The 23,804-nt window shown below is 36.0% G+C and overlaps 1 protein-coding gene across 2 annotated transcripts in view; it reads right to left on the bottom strand.

Moving 5' to 3' along the window:
- Positions 1-23,804, bottom strand: part of LOC145258327 (unconventional myosin-XV-like) — a 597,738-nt gene that overhangs the window by 477,638 nt on the left and 96,296 nt on the right. For both annotated transcript variants that reach the window (XM_080116477.1, XM_080116478.1), the window contains exon 2: positions 18,000-18,054. The gene's annotated coding sequence lies outside the window, so the exon portion shown is untranslated. The remainder of the gene's footprint in view (positions 1-17,999; positions 18,055-23,804) is intronic.

Genomic DNA, 23,804 nt, shown 5'->3' on the forward strand with positions numbered 1-23,804 from the left:
AATACATGAATTTTTGATTAAATATATTTTAATTCTACTGTATCAAGTGGATTTTTTTTAAATATCTATAAAAAAAAAAGAAAAAAAAAAAGAAAACATTGAATGAAATAGAAAAAAATTGTCTTTATCGTTAAACCATTGGATTGCAAAAGTGGATACTCATTTTCGTCAAAAAATTAATATATTTACCTCAAACATATTTATCATCATTACGTTCACACGGGGGCATGGGGAACGTTCAAACCATGACCAGGTAGGGAGAGTAGAAAGTGGATTTTGGGTTTACTTTTGGCAGCCGCATAACTCTCGCTTCCTTATTTTGTCCTGTAGTCCTCACATTTCAGGAGCGATATTTCTGACAAAGAGGAAAGAATTGCTGTTTTCTGAGTCAAGATCTATTCCATCTAACACACCTATCGTTGGCAAGTTTTGGACTTTGAAGTAATATTTTTAATTTTAGCTCCTTACACCAAGTGGCTTCATGCCCTGTCTGGAGCAATTTCCATCTTTACAAAAAAGTTGTAAAGATAAAGAAACTATCATTAATTAGAATCTTCTTGTCTCATGGCATTTTCAATGCCGTAGATGAAATCATGGTTAATGTTTCTCCATAAGCTTCGGTCCATTGTTGATCCAATTCCTTTGAAGACATCACATGATTCGAACTTGGTAGAATACATGGGGTTGGTTGCCATTACCTTCCCCAGCGCATCTGACTCGCCTGTTTTGCACCTCCCCGTTGTCCTTAGATCATCCGTATAATTGCAGTCGAATAATGTAACTCTTAATACCATAGAACCGTTGATCTGCTAGAGATTCATCCTCCTCCACAGCCATCCAACATCCTGCTGCCAACGTCATCAGAGTTACCTTTTCCTAGATGCATGTCTTAAGACTAAGGGTGCATCTCTCACAGTAAATTAATGCGCCTCCAGATACTAACCTGGAAATTTATTATGCCTTAAGTGCAGTACATACAGCACCTAGCCTTCCAAATGGTCACCCATCTGGTACTGACCAGGCTCATCATTGCTTAACTTCGGTCATGTGGCAGGAACTGGTGTGTCAATGTGATTGTGCCGTTTCATTAGTTAGAATAACTATGTAATAAATAAATAGGATAGATGATCAGTAATTCATGTTTCATGTAGTTTGAAAAATTTAAGTATTTTTTAGATTTTTTTTTTTTAGCTCCTTAAATCAAGTGGCTTCATGCCTTGTTTGGAGCGATTTCAATTTAAAAAAAAAAAAAAAAAAAAAAAAAAAAAAAAAAAGAAAGAAAGAAAGTAACTTGCAACTGTATTCTTCGTATCGCCCGCACTGAAGATTGAACCATCTACCTTTAGAAGAGTGTCATTTAGAACTTTAACCATTATACGATCACCAGAGCATGCTACACCCGTGGATTACTTTTTTTTTTTTTTTTTTACTCTTCTTTCACCTCAAACAAGGCACAATACCATTTTATTATAAGGGGATACTATTTGGGACCAAATTTGCACGGACAATATGTAGGGAGTTGGGCAGCGAGATATCCGTTTACATTACACTTGAACTTCTGAATGTAAGTATAGTCAGGTAAGTAAGGACCCGGGAGGGAATTCCAAAGTCTAGCAGTTCTATGGTAAAAAAAAAAAAAACTATTAGGGTAGAAGGCTTTACCGCATCTAGGGATCTCGAGCAGGGTAACAATGGGATTTTTTGCTGCTTGATGAGTTCGTCGGTGGTATTTACGTAGAAAGGGTAAAAGCGCTTTGTGTGCATCAGAGCACACTCCATTAAAATACTTGGACAACAAGCACAGAGATGCCAGATTTCAGCGATGGGACAGAGGCTGGAGTTTGGTTGCTAGTGCGCAACCTATAAAGGGTTCCGTTCAAAATTCCGTGCAGATCCCCAAGTTTGGCAGAAAGATTCCTGTATTTGACAAAGATTTGTGAATTTGATAGAAAGATTCTTGATTTTGACAAAAAAAATTTCTGAATTCGGCAGAAAAATTCCCAGAGTTCGACAGAAATATTTACTGAGTTTGACAGAAAGCTTCCTGATTTTGATAAGATATACCTAAAGAAGGTCGGAGGTTACATCACACGAAACATTATGAGAACAACGCTCAAGATGGAATAGTAGTCTGAAAAATCTAAATAATCCAAATTCACACTTCGTGATTTATATTTGAAATATTGCTTTATTAGCAGGGAGACCTGACGTTGCCTGGGATTGAATGATGATCAACAAATGTTACGCACGCACAAATTTTATTATCGAAATCGGTAAAATCGCCCATTTCAAAATTAAATAGATTGGCTGCTCTAGTTGGGGACTCCGTGTGGTGCACCAGGAGGAATCTTCATATGCCTCCCTGCAGTGACAGTCTGCAAAATATTACACTCTAGAGAACCTATTGTTGATTTCATAAAAATTATTTTTTATATTGAATGGCTTGAATTTAAGTTTAAAATTCAAAAGTCAAGTATCAGGGTTCAAAACATTCATTTCGAACGCGCCTCTGTCATATCAGAGAACCTACTGCTGTGCCTTTCTGCTTGTGTGGTAATAAAACTTCTCAAATGCACTCATGATATTAGGTTGTATTAACTTTGGTCAAAATCGACTGTTTCTTCTTTCATCGGATCTTTTTTAATTACCGATACTTATCAAAGACATTCCGCTACAAAACCTATCTAAAAACACTGCCATATACATAAAGTATATTTGTGCGAAATTTCATAAAAGTCGGCTCAGTCGTATAGGAATCCATGGGGAACGAACTAACACACACAAGGTGCTTTTTATATAATAGTAGATATATTTGGAATATAAGTTTTATGCTAATAATTTATTGTGCGGAGGACATTATAAAATAGAGGAATGACAAAGTTTATCCATACAAAATAATTAAATTTTATTGACGATGCAAGATAAAAAAAATAGTTTGCAAGAAATGAGTGTTTAAACGATCCAAGCAACGTTCCTGTGTAAAAGATTTTTGTTTTTTTTTGCATAAGGATAAATTGAGTACAATGTTAGTTTCGGCTGGCGCCACGTGCGTTTACGCGTGTATAAATGGAATAAGCATGGGGATATGTGTGTATTAGCGTACCTGTTTTGTGAGAGAGAGAGAGAGAGAGAACATGTTTTAACTTTCGGGTACTCTTGCATTAATTCTCGGGATTTCCCGTCAAGTATGGATCGGGCGAGGCCAGCAATCGTCGGTTTAACCCGAGCGTTGTAACAGACGCAGACTAAGTTAAAAACAAATAAACAAACGGGTGAGGGGGGAGAAAAATGCAAATAATCAAAAATATCAAAAACCTACCTTTAAAGAACTGAAAAATTTATTTTATTTAGTTATTTTTTTGCAAAACTATTTATCAACAAACAGTTTTTTTTTTATCAAGAAAAGATAAAGTTTTACTTTTTTTTTTAAACCTTAAATTGTTAGATGTAAGTTTTTGTCCCCCCCCCTTCCCCAAGACTTTGTTCAATCAAGTTTTTTTTTGGGGGGGGCCACAGAAATTATATATATATGTGTCAGGTCATGTCATATGCTACTGGTACCATGTAACCCAGTACTACCTGCCTCATGGTCGGGTAACCGGCGACTAAACTGGTTCCCCCACCAGACTTGTTTGGTGAGGAGGGCGGCTAGTCTCCCTGAAGGATTAAAAACAAGACCTTCCAAAAGGGCGAATGAACTCTTTTTCTGGGTCAACGGCCAACTAGCACCGTGTATATTTGTGTGTGTGTATATGTGTATTGGGGTGGAGAAGGCTCCCGTAAGCTGTGGTGAAGGCAGCCTTTCTAGGAGAAGCAAATCTCTGATTTAAAAAACCATAAAGCGGAAGACCAGTACCCGCATTAAGCTGGTCTGCAGTTTAATTTGTTGCTGGCTATCTTGCTCTTGCTTGTTGCTGGATCTCAACATTTTGAACCGAGAGAGAGACTTAGCTGTCGTACAAAGCCAAGACTCTGTAACATCATATTTGTATAGATACTCCCCCAGGATTTTGGGTTTATGGATTTTAAATGTCTGAGGGAGTGGCACTCGTCTGACAAGACGTTGCAATCATCATATATATAAATATATATTAAAGATAATACGTAAAAATGTTCATGGAAAGCGTAAATTGTTAGACGAAAGTATAGAAAAAAAAAAAAGTTTTTCCAAGAAAACTTTTTTTTTTTGCGGTTGTTCATTTCTCGAGATGGGGTCCACACAATGCTGATGGTTTGTGGAATCCTCCTCCTCCTTTGTTATAGACCCTTCCAACAATTGGATATACGACTGTAGTCCCTGGCAGAATATATTTGTTTATTATTGGAAGGAGGGTCTCGGCGTTGCGATTTGGTACGGTCACAAAAAAAAAAAAAAACACTCATTGTCGGTGATGTAAATAAAAAAAAAAAATAAGTCTATTTAGCGTTTCAACATTTGAACAACACTCGGTTGAAACCGATGATTGCCGGTCTCACCCGATCCATGATTGACGGGAATTCCCGAGAATCCGGGTCAAAGTATGCACGAGTACCAACTTTTGTGTACATCAGATGAAAACTATAGTCCAAATGATCCAAATTATTGATGGCCATCTAAAAAAATTCAGAAACTCATAGCATCTCAAATTATCCCCTTACTCATTTTTCGGGAATTTGATACAGTCTATGTTACAGCATATAGTGCATAACAACATTCGATGCCCAAATTATTTAGTTTTTACTCGCGTTCACCCTAAACAAGGCGTATCGCCACTTGGACGTACGGGGCTATTAAGTAGGGCCATGCCTAGGAAAGATTAATAAGATGTGGGTTTACGTTATATTTAAACTTCTGCATATCAGTACAGTCAGGGAAGCAGGTAGCAGGAAGGGAATTCCAAAGTCTAGTTGTTCAAGGGAAGAAACTAATAGAATAGAAGACTTTTTGGTATTTAGAAATCTCAACAGTGAAGGGGTACGATTCTGTTGCTAAGCGGGTTTGTCGAGGGTATGTAAGTTGAGGGGGTACAAGTGCAATGAATTCATCAGAGCACGTTCCATTAAAATATCTGTAAAAAAAAAATAAATAAATAAAGCACAGAGATGCAACAGAGTGGTGATGGGACAGGGGTTTGAGCTTAGTTGACAAAGCTGGACCTACTAGATTGAAGAGGACTCTTTTTTTGGACTATCGAAGAGGGAGAGACTTATTAGATAGGAGACTCTTGTTTGGATCCTATCTTGGAGGGAGAGACTAGTGATAAATGCACCAGCGATGGGACAGGCGTTAGAGCTCCATTGACAAAGTGGGACATATTAGATTGAAATCTTTGGACTTTATCTAAGAGGGAGAGACTAGTGGTAGATGCACCAGCCCAGATGTGGCAACAATACTTCATGGATGGATGAATAGTGGCTTTGTAGAGGTACAGAAAACTCTCAGGTGTGAGAAATCTAGCTCGGTAGAGGGAGCCCACCTTCTTTGCAGCAGCCTTGGCAATGTCCTCAATGTAAAACAAAAAAAGAGATGCAACAGTGTGGTGATGGGACAGGGGTTGGAGCTTAGTTAACAAAGCAGGACCTATTAGATTAAAGAAGACTCTTTTTTTTAGCCCCTATTCAAGAAGGAGAGACTAGTGGTAGATGTATCAGTCCCGATGTGGCAATAATACTCCATGCACGGCGAATGGTGACTTTGGAGGAGTATAGGATACTCTCAGGTGTGAGTAGTCTTCTAGCAAGCACTATAAAGGGAACCCACCTTCTTTGCAGCATCCTTCACAATGGCCTCAATGTAGTTGTTCCAATTCATGTAACCTGTCATCACATATCGATATTCAATAATCAATCAAAAACCTAAAAGGGTTAGTTCCTTATTGCTAATGGATACTTTTTAGCCATTGAATTCATCGCAATCAGTATTGATTTTCAATTTTTCATTATTTATTCCGAATTGGAAAGGTTTTTTTCAGGTGTCAGGCTCAGTCGTTAATTTTTTTTTTTTTGTCATTATTAGTCATATATGCGCAGCACATTGCCACCAAGGAGCTACGGTGAATTAGATACCATAGTTGCAGGAGCACTCTAAGGAGGGAGTTGAGTAGGAAGATGTCTTCAATAAATTTTTTCATTATTTATTCCGAATCCAAATTTTTTTTTTTTTTTTTTCCCCAAGTATCAGACTCAGTCATTAATTATCCAACTACTTAAATTAAAATTGGTACGAAAGACTAAAAAATTGTCTTTTTTTTTTGGGGGGTTTCAATTTTCTTATTCTGTTTTTGCAGGGGATGAGGTATCCTACCGGGTGTCAGACATTCACTTGCTATTTCAAACACTCTAATCGAGAGAGGTGGCTATGTTTTGATTTTTAAGAAGAAAAGCTAATATTTAAGATGGGGAGGGAGTGTCGGCGCTTTAGACAGAGTTATCTCCCCATGGCGTGTTCTAAAAATCCAAACATGGTTAACTTCAGTGCGCCATCATAAAAACGTGTTTTTTTGCTGTAAAAAAAAAAAAAAAAAAAAAAAAAAACTACTCCATCAAATTAAGTGAATTTTTTTTCAGAGAACTTCAGTCCAAAACAGATGGGTACAATATAACTTTTCTCCGATATTTTCATTTCTTAATGTCTTCATTAAACTATACAAGTACCGATGTTTTAAAGCTAAAGTTTACTTTAGAACTGCCAAGATTATTGAAAGCGCAAAAGTGCTCAATCCATCAAGTACAAAGCAGAAGAATTAAGGCTTGATTCATATGAGTTTTGCTGAATAATAAACACGGTGAGCTGGTGCATCTGCTACTTGTCTCTCACCCCTGGACAGGGTCCAAAAGAGGGTCGTCAACCTGATAGGTCCCGAACTATCATCTAAGCTTCAACCCCTGTCCTATCGACAATGTTGCATCCCTCTGCCTGTTTTACAAGTATTTTAATGCTGGATGCTCTGACGAACTACAAGCCCTTGTGCCCCCTCAACGAAAATACCCCCGACAAACCCAACACGCAGCAAAGTAGAGATCCCTAGATGTAGGAAAGCCTTCTCCTCTAATAGCTTTTTCCCCAGAACTACTAGACTTTGGAATTCTCTTCCGGTTTCCTGCTTCCCCAACTGTACTGACATGCAGAAGTTCAAGTGTAATGTTAACAGACATCTTGCTGCTAAACTCCCCACATAGTACCCCTGCAACTTAGGCCCCTGATAGTAGCTCCCTACATCAAAGTGTCAATGTGCCTTGTTTGGGGTGAAATTGTAATTAAAAAAAATAAAATAAAAAAATAGATGTGTATCTTCTATCCCAACCATCATCAATGGGTGTGAGGTGATTTCGTCAGCATCTGACAAAGCCAAACTTTGTAGAAGCGCAACAAAAGACCTCAGTCAGTCCAGATTCTAAATTGAAAGATGAGAAGTTTAGCTGCAGATGCTAGTGACGGGACCCCAACAACACTTACATGTGTTCAACAGGTCTTCTATACAATGTCTGTATCTGTGTTGTAATAACTAAATAAAACAACGGATCCATTATGCTAAACGGATATAGTGATGCCATAAGCAGATAGACCAGGAAAGTGTCAAAATAGTGAATTTGTAAGGAAGTATCTAGTTACCAATCCAAAGAAACAAAAAAAAATAGACATTTAGGATTTCCGGTCAAGAGAAGATATATTCAGGAGACACTGGTGTTAGACAGATCAGTAATGATGTTCAGTGCGTTGATTAGCAACAGAACTTAGGAGTAGGGTTGCAACAAAAGACCTCAGAGTCAGTTCTAAATTTAAAAGCCTGGAGGCTTAAATGCAGATGCGGGAACCTAATGCCATACAGATGTGTTCAACAAGTCTTCTATCTGAGACACAACGGGCAGATCTTTACTAACTGACATTTTTTCCTCCAACTTTACAACATGCAAAGAAAGAAGAAAAAAGAAAGAGGATGGAGTTTGACTTTGAAATATATTTAAATTATAAATTTCAAGTAACATTTGTTTATTTTCTTCATATTGCATTGTGATTTGGCTTTCAAGCGCACCTGATGCGTATTCTATTTTATTCAAATTAAATCAATCAGCTTCTATAATGGAACCCACACCCTGGACGTTAATCTTGAGTAGCCAACGCACATTCCGGCATTTCAAAATACAACCGCTGAGAGACAACGCGCGTTTATTTTCTTAATATTGCGATGTGATTAGGCTTTCAAGTGCACCTGATGCATATTCTATTTTATATATCTCAAAAGGTACGTTGCCAAGAGATATATAAACACACGTGAAGTTGTTTCAACATTCATGAATAAAAAAAATGAAATATCAAGCCATCCAGAATGTTCTGACCGATTTTAATTATCTTATCCTGAACTGCTTGAGATAACAGTTAAAATGTTGGCACAACTGGTTTAATACAGACATACTTGGTGTCAGATCTCCTGCAGAGGAGGTAAATAAATCCAATTGTACCAGTTGCATTGACTTCCTGGTTCAGGTTTCCTGAATGTAATTCAATCGACTTGAATAATTGGTGTTACATTAATAAATAAAGCGTTATCTATTCTATTCTATTCTAGAGTGTTAAGACATTTTAGCTGTAACTTGAATGAAAAAAAAAAAATCAATTTCAATTAAAAAAGATCAGTTAAACATTTTTAAAAATAATTTTCAAGCTGAGCCTTTGTGAAAAATGAATTTAAAGTTGATGTTTTTTTTACAATAAATTTAAAGTTAAGTCATTTAAAAAAAATTCCCAAATGAGCTTTTTTATGAATTCAAAACGGAGCCCTTTTTTATTAACAGTTGACCCTCCTTAAAAATTAATTTACCAGTGAGACTTCTTTAAAATAAACGTTTTTATGAATTTAAAATTGAGCCTTTTTAAAATGAATTTTAAGTTGAGCAAGTTTTTAAATGAATTTAAAGTTGAGCAAGTTTTTAAATGAATTTAAAGTTGAGCAAGTTTTTAAATGAATTTAAAGTTGAGCAAGTTTTTAAATGAATTTAAAGTTGAGCAAGTTTTTAAATGAATTTAAAGTTGAGCAAGTTTTTAAATGAATTTAAAGTTGAGCAAGTTTTTAAATGAATTTAAAGTTGAGCAAGTTTTTAAATGAATTTAAAGTTGAGCAAGTTTTTAAATGAATTTAAAGTTGAGCAAGTTTTTAAATGAATTTAAAGTTGAGCAAGTTTTTAAATGAATTTAAAGTTGAGCAAGTTTTTAAATGAATTTAAAGTTGAGCAAGTTTTTAAATGAATTTAAAGTTGAGCCAGTTTTAAATAAATTTAAAGTTGAGCCAGTTTTAAATAAATTTAAAGTTGAGCCAGTTTTAAATAAATTTAAAGTTGAGCCAGTTTTAAATAAATTTAAAGTTGAGCCAGTTTTAAATAAATTTAAAAATAATCATCAAGTTGAGCCTTTGTAAAAAATAATCATCAAGTTGAGCCTTTGTAAAAAATAATCATCAAGTTGAGCCTTTGTAAAAAATAATCATCAAGTTGAGCCTTTGTAAAAAATAATCATCAAGTTGAGCCTTTGTAAAAAATAATCATCAAGTTGAGCCTTTGTAAAAAATAATCATCAAGTTGAGCCTTTGTAAAAAATAATCATCAAGTTGAGCCTTTGTAAAAAATAATCATCAAGTTGAGCCTTTGTAAAAAATAATCATCAAGTTGAGCCTTTGTAAAAAATAATCATCAAGTTGAGCCTTTGTAAAAAATAATCATCAAGTTGAGCCTTTGTAAAAAATAATCATCAAGTTGAGCCTTTGTAAAAAATAATCATCAAGTTGAGCCTTTGTAAAAAATAATCATCAAGTTGAGCCTTTGTAAAAAATAATCATCAAGTTGAGCCTTTGTAAAAAATAATCATCAAGTTGAGCCTTTGTAAAAAATAATTATCAAGTTAAGCCTTTGTAAAAAATAATTATCAAGTTGAGCCTTTGTAAAAAATAATTATCAAGTTGAGCCTTTGTAAAAAATAATTATCAAGTTGAGCCTTTGTAAAAAATAATTATCAAGTTGAGCCTTTATATAAAAATAAATATCAAGTTGAGACTTTATATAAAAATAAATGAACTGAGCTTTTTCTTTTACAAATTAATGTCAAGTAAAGCCTTTTTTCAGAAATGAATTTCAAGTTGAGCTCATTTTTTGAAAATTTAAGTTCGCATATATTTTAATAAATTTTTACAGAGTAGACATTTGTAAGGGTGTTCTGGAAGTGACCAACGCAAACTGTGAAAACACAAACGTTGATAAATATCGCCTGATCACTTACGTCTTTATTCTAATAAACTTAGGAAATCTATAAAAATCAAATATTAGGTCATCCAGTTAGTTCTGAATGATTTTTATAGTCACGACCTTTCACGCTTCATATAACAGTTGCAATGTTTGCACAACTGATGTTGGGTACGGTTCATGTAAACTATACACCCGCAAGGGAGTGACTAAGTAGATCGCCAATCAGATTACCGTTGCTAAAAATAAGAACGGGTTATGATATCACATCCTAAAAAAACAGTCACGCCTTTAAGAACTTGGCTTTCCTGTTTTGTGTTTATTTTAAATTTGTCTTCAAATTTATAAATCCATTCAAGAACTAAACTTTTTAGCTCGTTATTGTTAGTTTCAATTTCTTCTTAAGATTCCTTAAGCTTAAAACTTTAATTTTATACTTTTATTTCAGTTAAGAACAATTTCAATTTCTACTTAAAACCCCTTAAGCCCAACTAGCTTAAAACCACTAGCACAGCCAGCGACTAGACGCCCAACCCCGGAGGTATTGCAAAGAACAAAGTGTCTGTTTTAGTACCTCCGAAAACCTGTTGGTTTGGAAATCGTGTTGTCACACACACACACTTAGGGTCTGTGCATATTTGTGCACTTCTAAACTAAATTGATGATATATGTGTGGTTCCAGCATCCAGCGAATGCCTTAAGGGCCCGAGATGTTACATTTGTGATTCCACAGTTGGAGATTTCATTTAATTTGAAACCCACCACTACTGTGGACAATAGTCCATGGGAGGTAGGGCTACAAGTAAATATGTTTAAATTGTAGAATGTGTCATTAATGCTTCATTTAAATGTTACTGGTCCCGTAACCTGTCAAGGTCGTAGGGATATTGTATGTTGTATTCACAGCGGACCAGCTGGCTCCATTTTGTGCAGTTGTGAGCGAGTGCCTGGGTAATATCAAAGCTTTTCCTTGTTCGATCAAAAATGTTATAGCCCATTTCTTCTGTTTGCCCAGTCTTCTTTTCCCCTGGACTGTTCCTTGCAGGATGGTTTTTATAAGTTCTTCTGAGCATATGTACCCATACCATCTGAGTTTCTTATCCACCGTGGTCAGTAGGTCTCCATTGTTGAGTGACCTTTCTGCACACTTCATTGTTTGTGACATGGTACTTGTATGAAAGGCCAAGGAATCTCCTTTCTACTTTGTGTTCAGTGTCTATGCCTCGCATGCATAAAGCATGATAGAGATGACTAGCATGTTTAGTAGTTCCATCCTGGTTCTGAGACTGATATTTCTATCTCTTTGTATGGTCTTAAGTCTTGCTATTGCTGCTGCTGCTGTTCATACCGCACTTGCCAGGATTTCAGTCTTCAATCCTTCCTCACTTATGATGGCGCAAAAGTTCTTGAAATGGTCAACTGTCTCCAGTCCTTTCCCGCTGAGAGCAATCTTAGTGGTAATTAAATGGGAACTGTTCAACATGAGCTTGGTTTTCTCAGCACTAATTTCCAATAAAAGAGGCAAAAGTTATAGCCCGTTGATCTTAACCGAGTGCTCTATGCCAAACAGAGTTGAATGTGGTTTAATTTGTACTCATCTTTTGCATTACATACTAATTTCTATTAATCCCTAATTGCGCATCAAATGGATACCATGATACTTAGTTTGCTGCACCTTATAACGAACTAGCCTGGGTGCCCGGCATTGCCCGGGTGTTTGGAGGTGTGTGTTAAGCAAAAAAAAAAAAAAAAAAAAAAAAGGGGGTAGTAGACAAGCAGGCTCGAATCCGTGACGCGAAGATGGAAAAGAAAATGAAAGAAAACCTGACATCTTACTGCTACTCCATGACGCGACCGGAAATTTGGAATGTTAAAATTAAGCAAAGTCAATCCAACCGATAAGACGACTTGCAAAAATGGCTCGCAAAAAAATCAACTCCTTGTAGAAAACTGCTAGTTAAGGGTGAAGGAATTAATGTTTTTGACCTTTGCTCTCTATAACTTGACTCCATTTGCCAACGAACTCATAAATCCCTCGCTTTAAAATTCTTTAGATTTTGCTGTGAAATATGAATGTAACTCGTGATGTTAACCCTAACATAAGTGATAAGGAACTAGTTGGGAGAAGATGCAGGATGGAATAAGATTTCCCAACCTAATTTTTCTAAAAGATATCTAGGTCAGTAGTGCTGTGTGGTTGGTTGGTTATTTTACGGCATATCAACCCTTTTCAGGTTATTTAATGCCGAATCCAATGATTTTGAAGAAAATTTTTTTAATAACATATATATATATATATATATATATATATTTTCAAGTCTGTTACTATTTAACCCATAGTTGGGACCCTAACAGGTACTACCACTCTGGGTCAGATTTGACCTGGGAGCAATAGCAATTAAGGGGTGGCTCCACACACCCCAAAGCCTGCAAGCTGGGGGCCTCACCATCGGATATAGTTTAAGGTCATATCCAGGACCAGTGCTGTGTGAGGATAAGCATTATAATGATGGAAGATTCCCTTTTCTGTTGACTAAAAAAAATTTTCAGATCAAAATAGGTAAGAATATTGCAGAAAAATATCAAAGACGTTTTAATAATTCCACAGAAAGTTATAAATTAATCATGGTGATATGTTTAAGTGATATCAATATTCATAAGATAAATTACAATGGTTTGAGATTCCCATTTTAAAAAACACTTTTATACCGAGCTGATATTGGGTATAGATGTGAAGTTAGCAGCACAATAAGGTCAATTATTTCTTCATTTTCTCTGTCTGCTCAGATTATTCGGATAACTAAAATCACAGGAAATGAATCATTAATCAATTTAGGTGCAGTTTTCCATTCAGGGCGTTTTACATTGTTCTTTTGTTTCATTATTATACAGAAAAAAATAAAATAAAAGCATCAGGGGCATGTGTATATCTATATTCATGCTATCTCTGTGTTTATATATATATGTTGTTTTAGTAAAATATGTTTTTTTTTTTCAATTATATTTCACTGTGTATACCAATCCTTTTTGTTTAGAAGCTCAACGTATGTTAATATTACAACAGAGCATATATAAATATATTTCTTCTTGCAACATTATATTTTTATGCTTGTTTTTCTATGTAAGCAAAGAATTTCTAATTTTTTTCTGAAGAGTATATGCATGAAAAGAGACGGTATTGACATAATAATGACCGTTTGTTTCTGCATAACGAAACGGATCTGTAAAAAAAATGTACGCTTCTCATCAAAAGGGAGGTGTTAGGTAAAAAAAAAAAAAAAAAAGAATGCAACGTCTAGCGATAGGCATATTAGGGGATCTTGTATTATGGGGTATGCATTGGAGGAAGGAACAAAGGGTTATCTATAGGATTATTAGATAATTATGTCACTTTAAATATGCTAGAGTGATATTATAACAGGATTAGTCTGTAGCGGTATAGAGTACACTTTTAGGAATAGGCATGATCTGATATGGGAGATAATTAATTAATTAGGGTCCAATGAGAATTATGCTAAGCTATATAGTTAAATAAAGAAAAAGAATATTAAAGTTAAATTCTGTGGATTAAAATACACAAAGATATATTCAAGTCAATAATTTATTGTTTGAAACAAGCAATATATGGAGAAGAATTATATTTATTTCCTTAATCCATGGATTTTCAATAATGGCTCTTACCATCAGAGGAAATGAAATTAAAATATATATAAATATATATTCAATCTACAGAATTTAACTTTAATCCTTAAACTTATGTTTTGCTCTATTTTTATATATTGAGCTTTACCTTTATGGTTATGTTCTATAAAATACGATCTCTATTGTAATATTTAATTAGACAATTCATGTGATTACCTTACCTGGGATTTAACTATATATATATATATATATATATATATATATATATATATATATATATTAAATCTCCGAAACAGCCACATGGTAAGCAGCTGATGATCCCTGTTTTCTATTTACAAAATTTTAGTAAAGCTTTTCTCTTTTTATCCTTATGTAGTTAAATTCTGTTTTAAAATTGAAGACTTTTGCGAAATCACCTTATGCAAGTGCTAAGTTTATTTCTATTAACAAATTTAGTTAATGCCTTTTTTTTCCATCCTTATATAAATGAATTCTCTTTTGTCATTATAAACTTTTTAGAAGTCAGATTATGTAGGTACTAAGTCAGCGATAGGTTAAAGTTAATATTATTTTTTCATTCCGGGAATCTAAACTGCATTCTTTATTTTTATTTTTGCATTTTTTTTATTCAAAGCTTCTTTAGACATATATATATATATATATATATATATATATATATATATATATATATATATATATATAGGGTGAGCCAAAAGTAAATGGACAGCATTTTGAATAAGTTATATTAATGCATTTTTAAGATTAAATAATGAGCAATAAAAACTACTTAAAAACGAACAAACAACTATAGGAAAAAAATAAAAATATACAAGAAATAGGTGTTACTGTAGCCAATATAAGTTAACTTATATTGGCTACAGTAACATTTATTTCTTGTATATTTTTTATTTTTTTCGTATAGTTGTTTATTGGTTTCTCTGCTAAATTACCACAAAAAAATATTTAAAATTGAACGACTTGAAGAAATGAATTGAACTTGAGCATGCGCAGAAAGTAAAACTATGTCGGCAAGTTGAAATGAACATTTTGCATTTCAACTTGCCGACATGTCTGTATGCGTCATCCATCCATCCAAACAAGGATATAAACCATCCTTGGTGTATGATTACTATATCCTGTTAATTCCAGTGCCATGTTATCAGTAATTTAAGAATTTATCGGTTAAATATTTAGAGGCACACACATGTTTTATTTATATAGATAATTATGTAGAAGAGATTTAGAAGGCTACCTCAGTGCAAGGAATGGAATATAGTCGATGTTGATGAAAAAAGACGAAAACAAGTGATAATTTGAAAATTTATAACTATATACATATATGTCTATATATAACATATTTATTCAATTGTATTAAGTATAAATGTCTTACTTGTGAGGTCTGTTGTATGCGACAATATCCATTATATTTTAGGAAAAATCTTTTTCAAATAGTGGATGTAACGGATCTATTCAAAGCATACTGAATGGAAGAGTGAAAAATGAATTAACACCAACTATATCTTATTCCTCGCATTGTAATAGCCTTCTAAATATCCCATACAATGCTTCAAGCAAACATCTCGTTTTTATATAGATACTAGCGGGGGTACCCGGTGTGGCCTGCGTGCAAAAGAAAAAAAAAAGTTTTAGTAGGAAGGTAGGCTCGAACCCACACCCCTGACGCGAAGGTGGAAAAGAAAGTTTGAAAAAACCTGACATCTTACCGCTCGGCCATGACGGGACAGGAACTGAGAAATGTTTTAATTTAACGATTAAAAAGTTAAGTGACATGTGTGTAAATTCAATGAGGTCAAACGTCACGCCATAGGGGAAACTTAGCTTTGGCTGCAAACGAGTTTCTGCATATTTGTTTGTTTCCTCCAAGATGTTGGGGAAAACCAGTTCCCCATAAAAAGGTGAGTGTCCAACTGAATAGCAATTGTCTGACATGACGGGTTTTGGCCGCATTGATCAAAACTCAAGTGCTAGGTAGCTGCCTTCACTACAGATTCAGTTTCGCTTATGTACGGAAAAGCCAAACAAACATGCAAAGAGTAAAAAATATTGCGAAGATAGCATGTAAAAGTTGCCCAAATAAATGATACACACGGCCTTATTTCGTAAATCATAGATATTATAATCTAGGTAATATATAAAAAGTTTTAAGAAATAGTGACGTGAAGGTTGGGGGAAAAAAAAGCCAGTGAACTAACCATCTCGGCCACGAGGGAAGAGGAACTGATAAGCGTGTTCACTTAAGGATTATAAAGTGAAATATACGGGTGCGAGGAAGTGGTGTGATGCTTGACCTAGTTTTGCGCTGCAAGCCAGTTACTGTTTTCCCCGCTTTTCGAAGACGCAACGGGCTGGTAAAAGTCGGGCAAATTAAATACACACGCAAGCCCCGTTGTTAAGTCGTAGATATTATCATTTAGACGGGATATAAAAAGTTTTAAGGAGCGACCCCTCCGAGAAGGCCCCGGAAAAAGCCTTTTGCAGACATACACAAAAAGCGAACATACATACATATTTTCGCTTTTATATATGTAGATGTTTGTTTTCTTAATTTCATTCATCAGAGAAAGTCTCCAAATAAAGATGAAACATTGAACACGTAACTCGGTTTGTTCCTTTTTATTTCTCTTTCTCTCTATATATATTTTATTTAGAAATTTTTTTTTTATCAAAGCCAAATGTGATCACTTTAATTTCAAGGTATTTGCACAGGTAATAACTTTCGTCACAATCGACGCTCTCAATGTCTCCACTCCAGATGAGTCAGAAGAAAAGCACTTTTAAATAACACGCTTCCATACATCTTATCCGAAAACAATATACATATTTAGAGAGTTATATAGAAGTTAAATATGTGTTTTTGAAAAAACGCTACTCTTCAGGTGTCATCCCGAAAACTCCTCCTTCAAGTGATCTCTGATATGTACGTGACATTTCAAACGTGATCATTGCCTCAGACAGAATATATATCGAGTATATAGGAAGGGGGAAAAGAGGATATAAAGGGAAGGGGGAAATAGGCTATATAGATGGGGGAGGAGAAGAGAGTACAGAGGGAAACAGAGAGTACAGAGAGGAAGAGAGAGTACAGAGGGGAAGAGAGAGTACAGAGGGGAAGAGAGAGTACAGAGGGGAAGAGAGAGTACAGAGGGGAAGAGAGAGTATAGAGGGGAAGAGAGAGTATAGAGGGGAAGAGAGAGTATAGAGGGGAAGAGAGAGTATAGAGGGGAAGAGAGAGTATAGAGGGGAAGAGAGAGTATAGAGGAGAAGAGAGAGTATAGAGGGGAAGAGAGAGTATAGAGGGGAAGAGAGAGTATAGAGGGGAAGAGAGAGTATAGAGGGGAAGAGAGAGTATAGAGGGGAAGAGAGAGTATAGAGGGGAAGGGGAGAGGTAATTCACTAAGACCCCGTTTTTCTGTTATTCTTTTTACTAAAATTTGCAATCAAGTCCCCCCCCCCCGAAAAAAAATTATCAGCAGGTATGGCTTCGCTAAGTAAAAGTAACGGAAACAAATGCACATATAATAATCATAATCAGTAACGCACGTGAAAATTGGGTAAGTTAATATAAAAAGTAAATTTTATTGCGTTTGGTAACAGTTTTTTATGGTCTGTTTTTCATCCACTTTTCTTGTTAATTTATACTGTACAATTGCAGAAAATATCTTTCTTACAGAAAAAGATTTTACAAGTCTATCTCTGCTCTATCGTTATTTTCATGGCAAGTGCTCAACTGAGCTTCAATCTAAGGTCCACCACATGTAAAACATTCACACGTACACAAAAACTCGTCTGTCTACAATAACTATCAACAATTTTCTCTCACTTAATCTGTGCCGAAAACTAAATCAATATTCCATAAGCAGAATTTCTTTGCTAGAACTATACATCTGTGGAACACAATACCATGGGGGTGCTTCCCAGCTGACTATAACAAGGTCGTTTTCAAGTCTAATGTAAATAAGTTCTTGCTGAACCGTCCTCTCGTATAATTTTAAGCCCTATCAAAGTCCCACCATTACTGATCATCATGGTGTTGTCTAACCGTCTGCCTGACACTCATTAGGCCTTATCCTCGAGTGGCCTCCAGAGGTAACGCCTAAATAAAAGAATTTTTTTTTTAAAATACTTACGTAACAATGTCAGTTCCGTAAAGTTTCAATTTCGAAAGTACATATTCAGTTTAATCTGAAATTAAAAAAAAAGAAAAAAGAAATATTTAATCAAAGACCTGGAATAACATTTTGTCGAAACAGATACTAGCAGGGATATCCGGTGTCGTCCGGGTGGAGTAATAACATGACATATGTTGGTTTTAGTATTCATGTACGACAAATTTAAGCATGACAAGTGCTTCTGCTGATTCTCTATTTGTGTGATATTTAGGTACGACAAATTTAGGGACGACAAATTTAGGGACGACAAATAGTTCCTGCTTTTTTTTTTTCTTCTATTTTTTCAGTAAAAATTTTTGTAAAAAAAAACAAAAAAAAAAAAACAAAAAACGTATTTTTTTACTTTCATTTCACCTCAGTAACTAATATGTTATATTGGGGCGGGGGAGTGGATATAAGTCGTGTATATATACGTATAAACATCTGTATATCATTTATGTCTCTGTATATCATTTATGGACTCGCCTGTCGATTTCGACATATGAGCTTCTGCCACAACTAAGTTGCTCGGAAATCCACACAGATGATTTGTTTATAGTGGTGAAGGCTTTGTGTAGAACCAACCACACTTTTTGGTATTACTGCTAACCTTTGTTGGTGCAGATGACTACCACAGGACAGAGTATCCAGTGGTTTTTACATCAGCGTTTCCTTCTCCTAGATCCATGCCTTAACGAAGACTGGGGGTGCATCTCTCCCAATGAATTAATACGCCCTCAGATATCAACCTGGAAATTTCTACAACTCGGCACTGTACATAGAGCGCCTAGGCTTCCCAAATGATCACATACCATCTGGTACTGGCCAGGCTCAACGTTATCTGGTGAGAACCGGTTTGTCAATGTGATTGTGCTGTATATATATATATATATATATATATATATATATATATATATATATATATATATTTTAGATGGAATTAGACCTGAAGTCTAAAGAGCAGAGTATATTTTAATGTGTTAGTAAATGTATTAATACTTTTAAAAGAAACAGTGCCATTGTACTGTAGATATATAATAAGCTCAATAGGTATAGTCTTAAAATATATATATATATATATATATTTGATTGCCTGGTGATGTCTAAATAGGACATATAACAATTATAACAAACAAGGACAAATAGCAGTCTCGTGGTGTTTACATCGGCCAATGTTGAAACATTCCTTATCCATCTGAGTTGATCTCCATTTGAAAAGCTGCACATGAAAATTCGTACGACCTGAATTCTTCATTGTATTTACAGCAAATTTATTTACTGATGTTTCCCCCCATTCGAAAGTTGCAATACTGGTCCTAGATTTTTACTATTGACATTTTCCCTCTACTCAGAGCCATTATAGTCCGTGGACCATTTTTCTTCTTCTGACTACCAAGTGGGTCTGCTAACTGACTTCCAACAGGTATAATCCTTTGTCTTTCAAGACTGAACGGAAGCATGAGGGAGAGAAGCACCGAGAAAGATGGACGTGTAAAGTTGAAGACGAGAAATGGTTACCTATGGCTGGTGTGTGATCAAGAAGAGAAGAAAACTGCGCACCAGGCAAGATAGACATGTGATCCCCATGATGGTAGACAGAGACTTTTAAGCTGGTGTCAAGACGGCAGGGTTTTGTTAATCTCATTGTAGATGAAATGAACAGTAAAATAAAAAACAAAACAAGAAAAAGTAATGGTAATAAATGCCTTTTGCTAAAACAGAAAAAAGATGAGTTGGATTTATTTTTGTTTGTTTGTTGCTTTTTTACGGTATCAGATGGCGTAGGGTACAAGAGCAGTTGAACTGTAACGAACAGAGTTTGAATGTAACGGTCACATTACAATTGTTGTTGAGCATCATTCGTGATGATTTTGTTGGCATTCGTTTCCCCAATATCTTTCTATTAAGAATTCTTTCTAGAAGGACATCGGGTATTTACAGGAGGGACCATGTGACAGTGTTACTGTGGAACAAATTGGATTTGAACTTGGCACCCCAAGGTTGTCAGTTCATGTTGCTAATCACTGAGCCACCATTGCTGTTCATGATTCTGTTTCTGTAAAATTTAGTCATGTCATTCGAACAACATTAAATTCTCGAAATCACTGGGAGTATCTACCTACCTATCTACCTACTTATTATATAAAAGGAACTTTGTGTGTGTGGACCCACAGGTACGGTCACAAATCGGGCATGTAAAGAAGGTGCCGAGTGGAGCAGGGATGACCTGGCGAGCATGCCTCATTGCACGCTTCGCTGTGTGTTCCTGTAATCATTGTTCTTCAATACAGTCCACTCTCTGTGAGCAGATGGAGCGCCATAGATCCTGGCAGGAAGTAAGTTCCTCTAGTGAAGAGGGGTCTATTCAACACCTCTTCAGGGATCTCTCGATGTGAGCTTTGAAACACTTCTTCTACCCGCCAGCACTGTGTCAGCCTCAAAGTAATTGACCATAGAGGATTTTATGTGGTAGCCTGTGGTTGGGTATTCGAACGATGTGCCCTAGCCACCTGAGTTGGCATTGGATTATGATGGACTCTACACTGCAGCTGCTTGCTCTCCCCAACATCTGTGAGCGGCACTGTCCCTCCATGTGATGCCAAGGATTCTCTGGAAGCATCATACATGGAATGTCTTCAGACTTCTCATATGGCGGCTGTTGTTAGGTTTCTCATGCATACAGTTACCACCAGAATACCACATTCACACAATCGTTTCAAAAAACTCTGCTCTTGGAAATTCGCCCTGATGCAAGGTACACTGAGAAAAAAAAAAGGAATTTCTTTTCAGATGTGGGAAGAAGAGGAGTTCTTTGCTGTGAATGTGTTGTTATGTGGCTCATAAACTGCACAAGTACGTTGGTGTTTTCCTTTTTCTTCATTGTTATTCCTTTCTTTGCTTTCTTTTCATTACAAGACTCACATCAGAAGTGTGATGATAAATACTGCTCCGTATATTAGCATTTTGGTGTGGATCCGAGGTGGAATTTCTGAAAAACCCTTCTCCTTAGCCAACCAAAGGATGCTGATGCTTGCTTGAGGCGATTCCGGATTTTGTCATTCAGTGAGCTGGTATTAGACATTATGCTCCTCAGATATTTGAATGTGAGCACCGTGAGCAGGTGTTGCCCTGCTGATGTGAGAGCTATTGAGTTTGGTGGGAGATCAGCATTGTATTGCTTTTGAATGTGAAACAAGGTCTGCATTATCTGCATACAAAGGTTTAAGAAAAAAGTTCTGAAAAGTTTTGGACTAGGGTTCAAAAGTTTACCTGATGTACGAAACCAAAACTTCACCCCAAAATCGCAATTGTTAAAAGCACACACCAGCATCACAGCAAAATATATGGAAAATAATGTAGAAGCAAGGATATCACCTTGTTTCACACCGTTTTCAATTGAAATTAAGATCCATTATTCACCCAGGCTTTCATATTATGGTGTAACTGCTGAAGCAACTCCACAAAACTAGTAGGACAGTTTCCTAAGAATAAGTGCATTGCGATTAACGATATCAAAAGCTGTTGTCATATCAACAAAAATTTGATACAAAGGCACTTGCTGCTCCATATATTTTTCCATTTGCTGTCACGCAGAGAATATCATGTCCATTGTGTGGCGGCCAGATCTAAAATCACATTGATACTCTGGGATGATAGAGGGACAAATCCATTTCAGCAAACGATTTAACAAAATCTTTGCTAAAACCTTTCCCACTGCTTCAAGCAAACTAATGCCTCTATAATCACCACACTCAGATTTTGACCCATTTCTTTTATAAATTGGGATCATCATTGCATCAATCCAATCTTGAGGGATAGCATTACCATGCCAAACGGCAAGGATTAATGCATGGACTATCACCTCCAAATAGCAAATAATTCAACAGACATCCAATCAAGTCCTAGTGCTTTTCCCTTATTAATCTCTGTTAAGGTGCTTTTGGTCTCATCAATGCTGGGATCAGTCATCAACTTTTGAGGGAGATTATCAATAACAATATCATTTACTTCAGACGGATTATCCGATGAAAATGGTTTGTCCATCGTTCCATGATCTCAACATTGTTGAAAATAGCAGAACCATCTTTCGATTTCACAGGTACCAATGTTGGACGCTGCAGCACAAAATCTTGTCTGATTTTATAATACATATCTTTTGACCTTTTGCTGTCATGATCTGTCCGGATGTCTTCATTCAGCGTGTCTCGATGTCTTCATTCAGCGTGTCTCGGTGTCTTCATTCAGCGTGTCTCGATGTCTTCATTCAGCGTGTCTCGATGTCTTCATTCAGCGTGTCTCGATGTCTTCATTCAACGTGTCTCGATGTCTTCATTCAACGTGTCTCGATGTCTTCATTCAACATGTCTCGATGTCTTCATTCAACATGTCTCACGCTGAGCTTTTAATTTTGCTTCTTTATACACTTTTTCTACAGTTACTTCAGCTGATCCATTAGAACACAAACATCTCGTGGGCCTTTTTCTTCTCTTCCAAAAGATTGGTGATTGTAGAATCATTTTTTATCAAACCAGTCGCAATGTTTGATTTTCTTAAAGCCAAGAATTTCAGCTCCTTTGCTGTATACTTGTGATTTGAATCGTTCCAAAGTTTGTGATCAGTATCAGTCTGCACTACACATAACTCTTAGAGTACATATATCCTGAAGATCACGCTTACGCATAATGATATAATCAAGAATATGACCATGTTTTGATCTAAGGTGTATCCAAGTTACCTTGTGAATGGATTTTTGTTGGTAGAAGGTGTTATGCACTGCAAGATTATATTCAGTACACAACTGCAAAAGAAGAATCCCATATTTCCCTAAAACACCAAAAGGTCATGTGATTACTTCCAACTTGTGCATTAAAGTCTCCAAGCAACAAAATCGTATTTGCTTTTGATATCCCCTTTATACAAGTCTCTAGGTCTTGATATAACCCCATTTTGACATCCTGCCTACCATCCAAAGCAGGGACATATACTGAGATAACGGAGATGTAACGATCACAAGGCAAAGGTACTCTCAGTAACATGATTTGATCACTGATTTCACAAAATTGTCCTAACTATGATATGATCAAAGCCAACAACTCCTTCCCTTTTTACTCCTTTGGGTTTGCTTTTCCCGAAAAACGAATATCCTGCATCTTTTTCAGCAATTTGATCATCACTAAAACGGGTTTCAGATAGAGCAGCAATATTCACATTGTATTATAGCATAATCGTGTTGACACACCAGTTCTCGCCAGATCACCGAAGTTAAGCAATGTCGAGCCTGTCCAATACCAGATGGGTGACCATTTAGGAATGTGAGGCACTGTATGTACCACAAGGCAAAATACCAGGTTGGGAAACTAGTGCAGTCCATCCTTTTCTCAGAGGTAGATGAGCCTCTCTTAAGCTGTGATAGGCAACCCACCTAGTGATGACGTCACGATAAAAATACTTTTGATGATCCTTGTGAAGCATCAAGTATTCAGCTAGACAAGGTTTGAATTCTTGGCCTTCGGGACAAGATCAAAGTGTAGTATCTGTTCTTCAGATGCTGCACTTCTATTTCTTGTTCTCTTTCGGTGGAGGAGAAATCATTCACGACTGAGACAATTTTTATTTTTGTACCTTTTCTCCACGTTAAAAAACGACCCTGGTGTCTAACTCTGTCCCGTGGGGAGGCATAGTAAATGGGTACACAAACTCGTGTAGTGAGTTCAATCTCGGCTGCAGTCGCATGTTGCGTTTATCTAGCTAATTCTCTGGCAACAATAGCTGTTCTTTGCTCTG

This window comes from Euprymna scolopes, chromosome 33 (genome assembly GCF_053919585.1).
Source record: "Euprymna scolopes isolate OS-2025 chromosome 33, ASM5391958v1, whole genome shotgun sequence".
In the NCBI taxonomy this organism is placed as follows: domain Eukaryota; kingdom Metazoa; phylum Mollusca; class Cephalopoda; order Sepiida; family Sepiolidae; genus Euprymna; species Euprymna scolopes.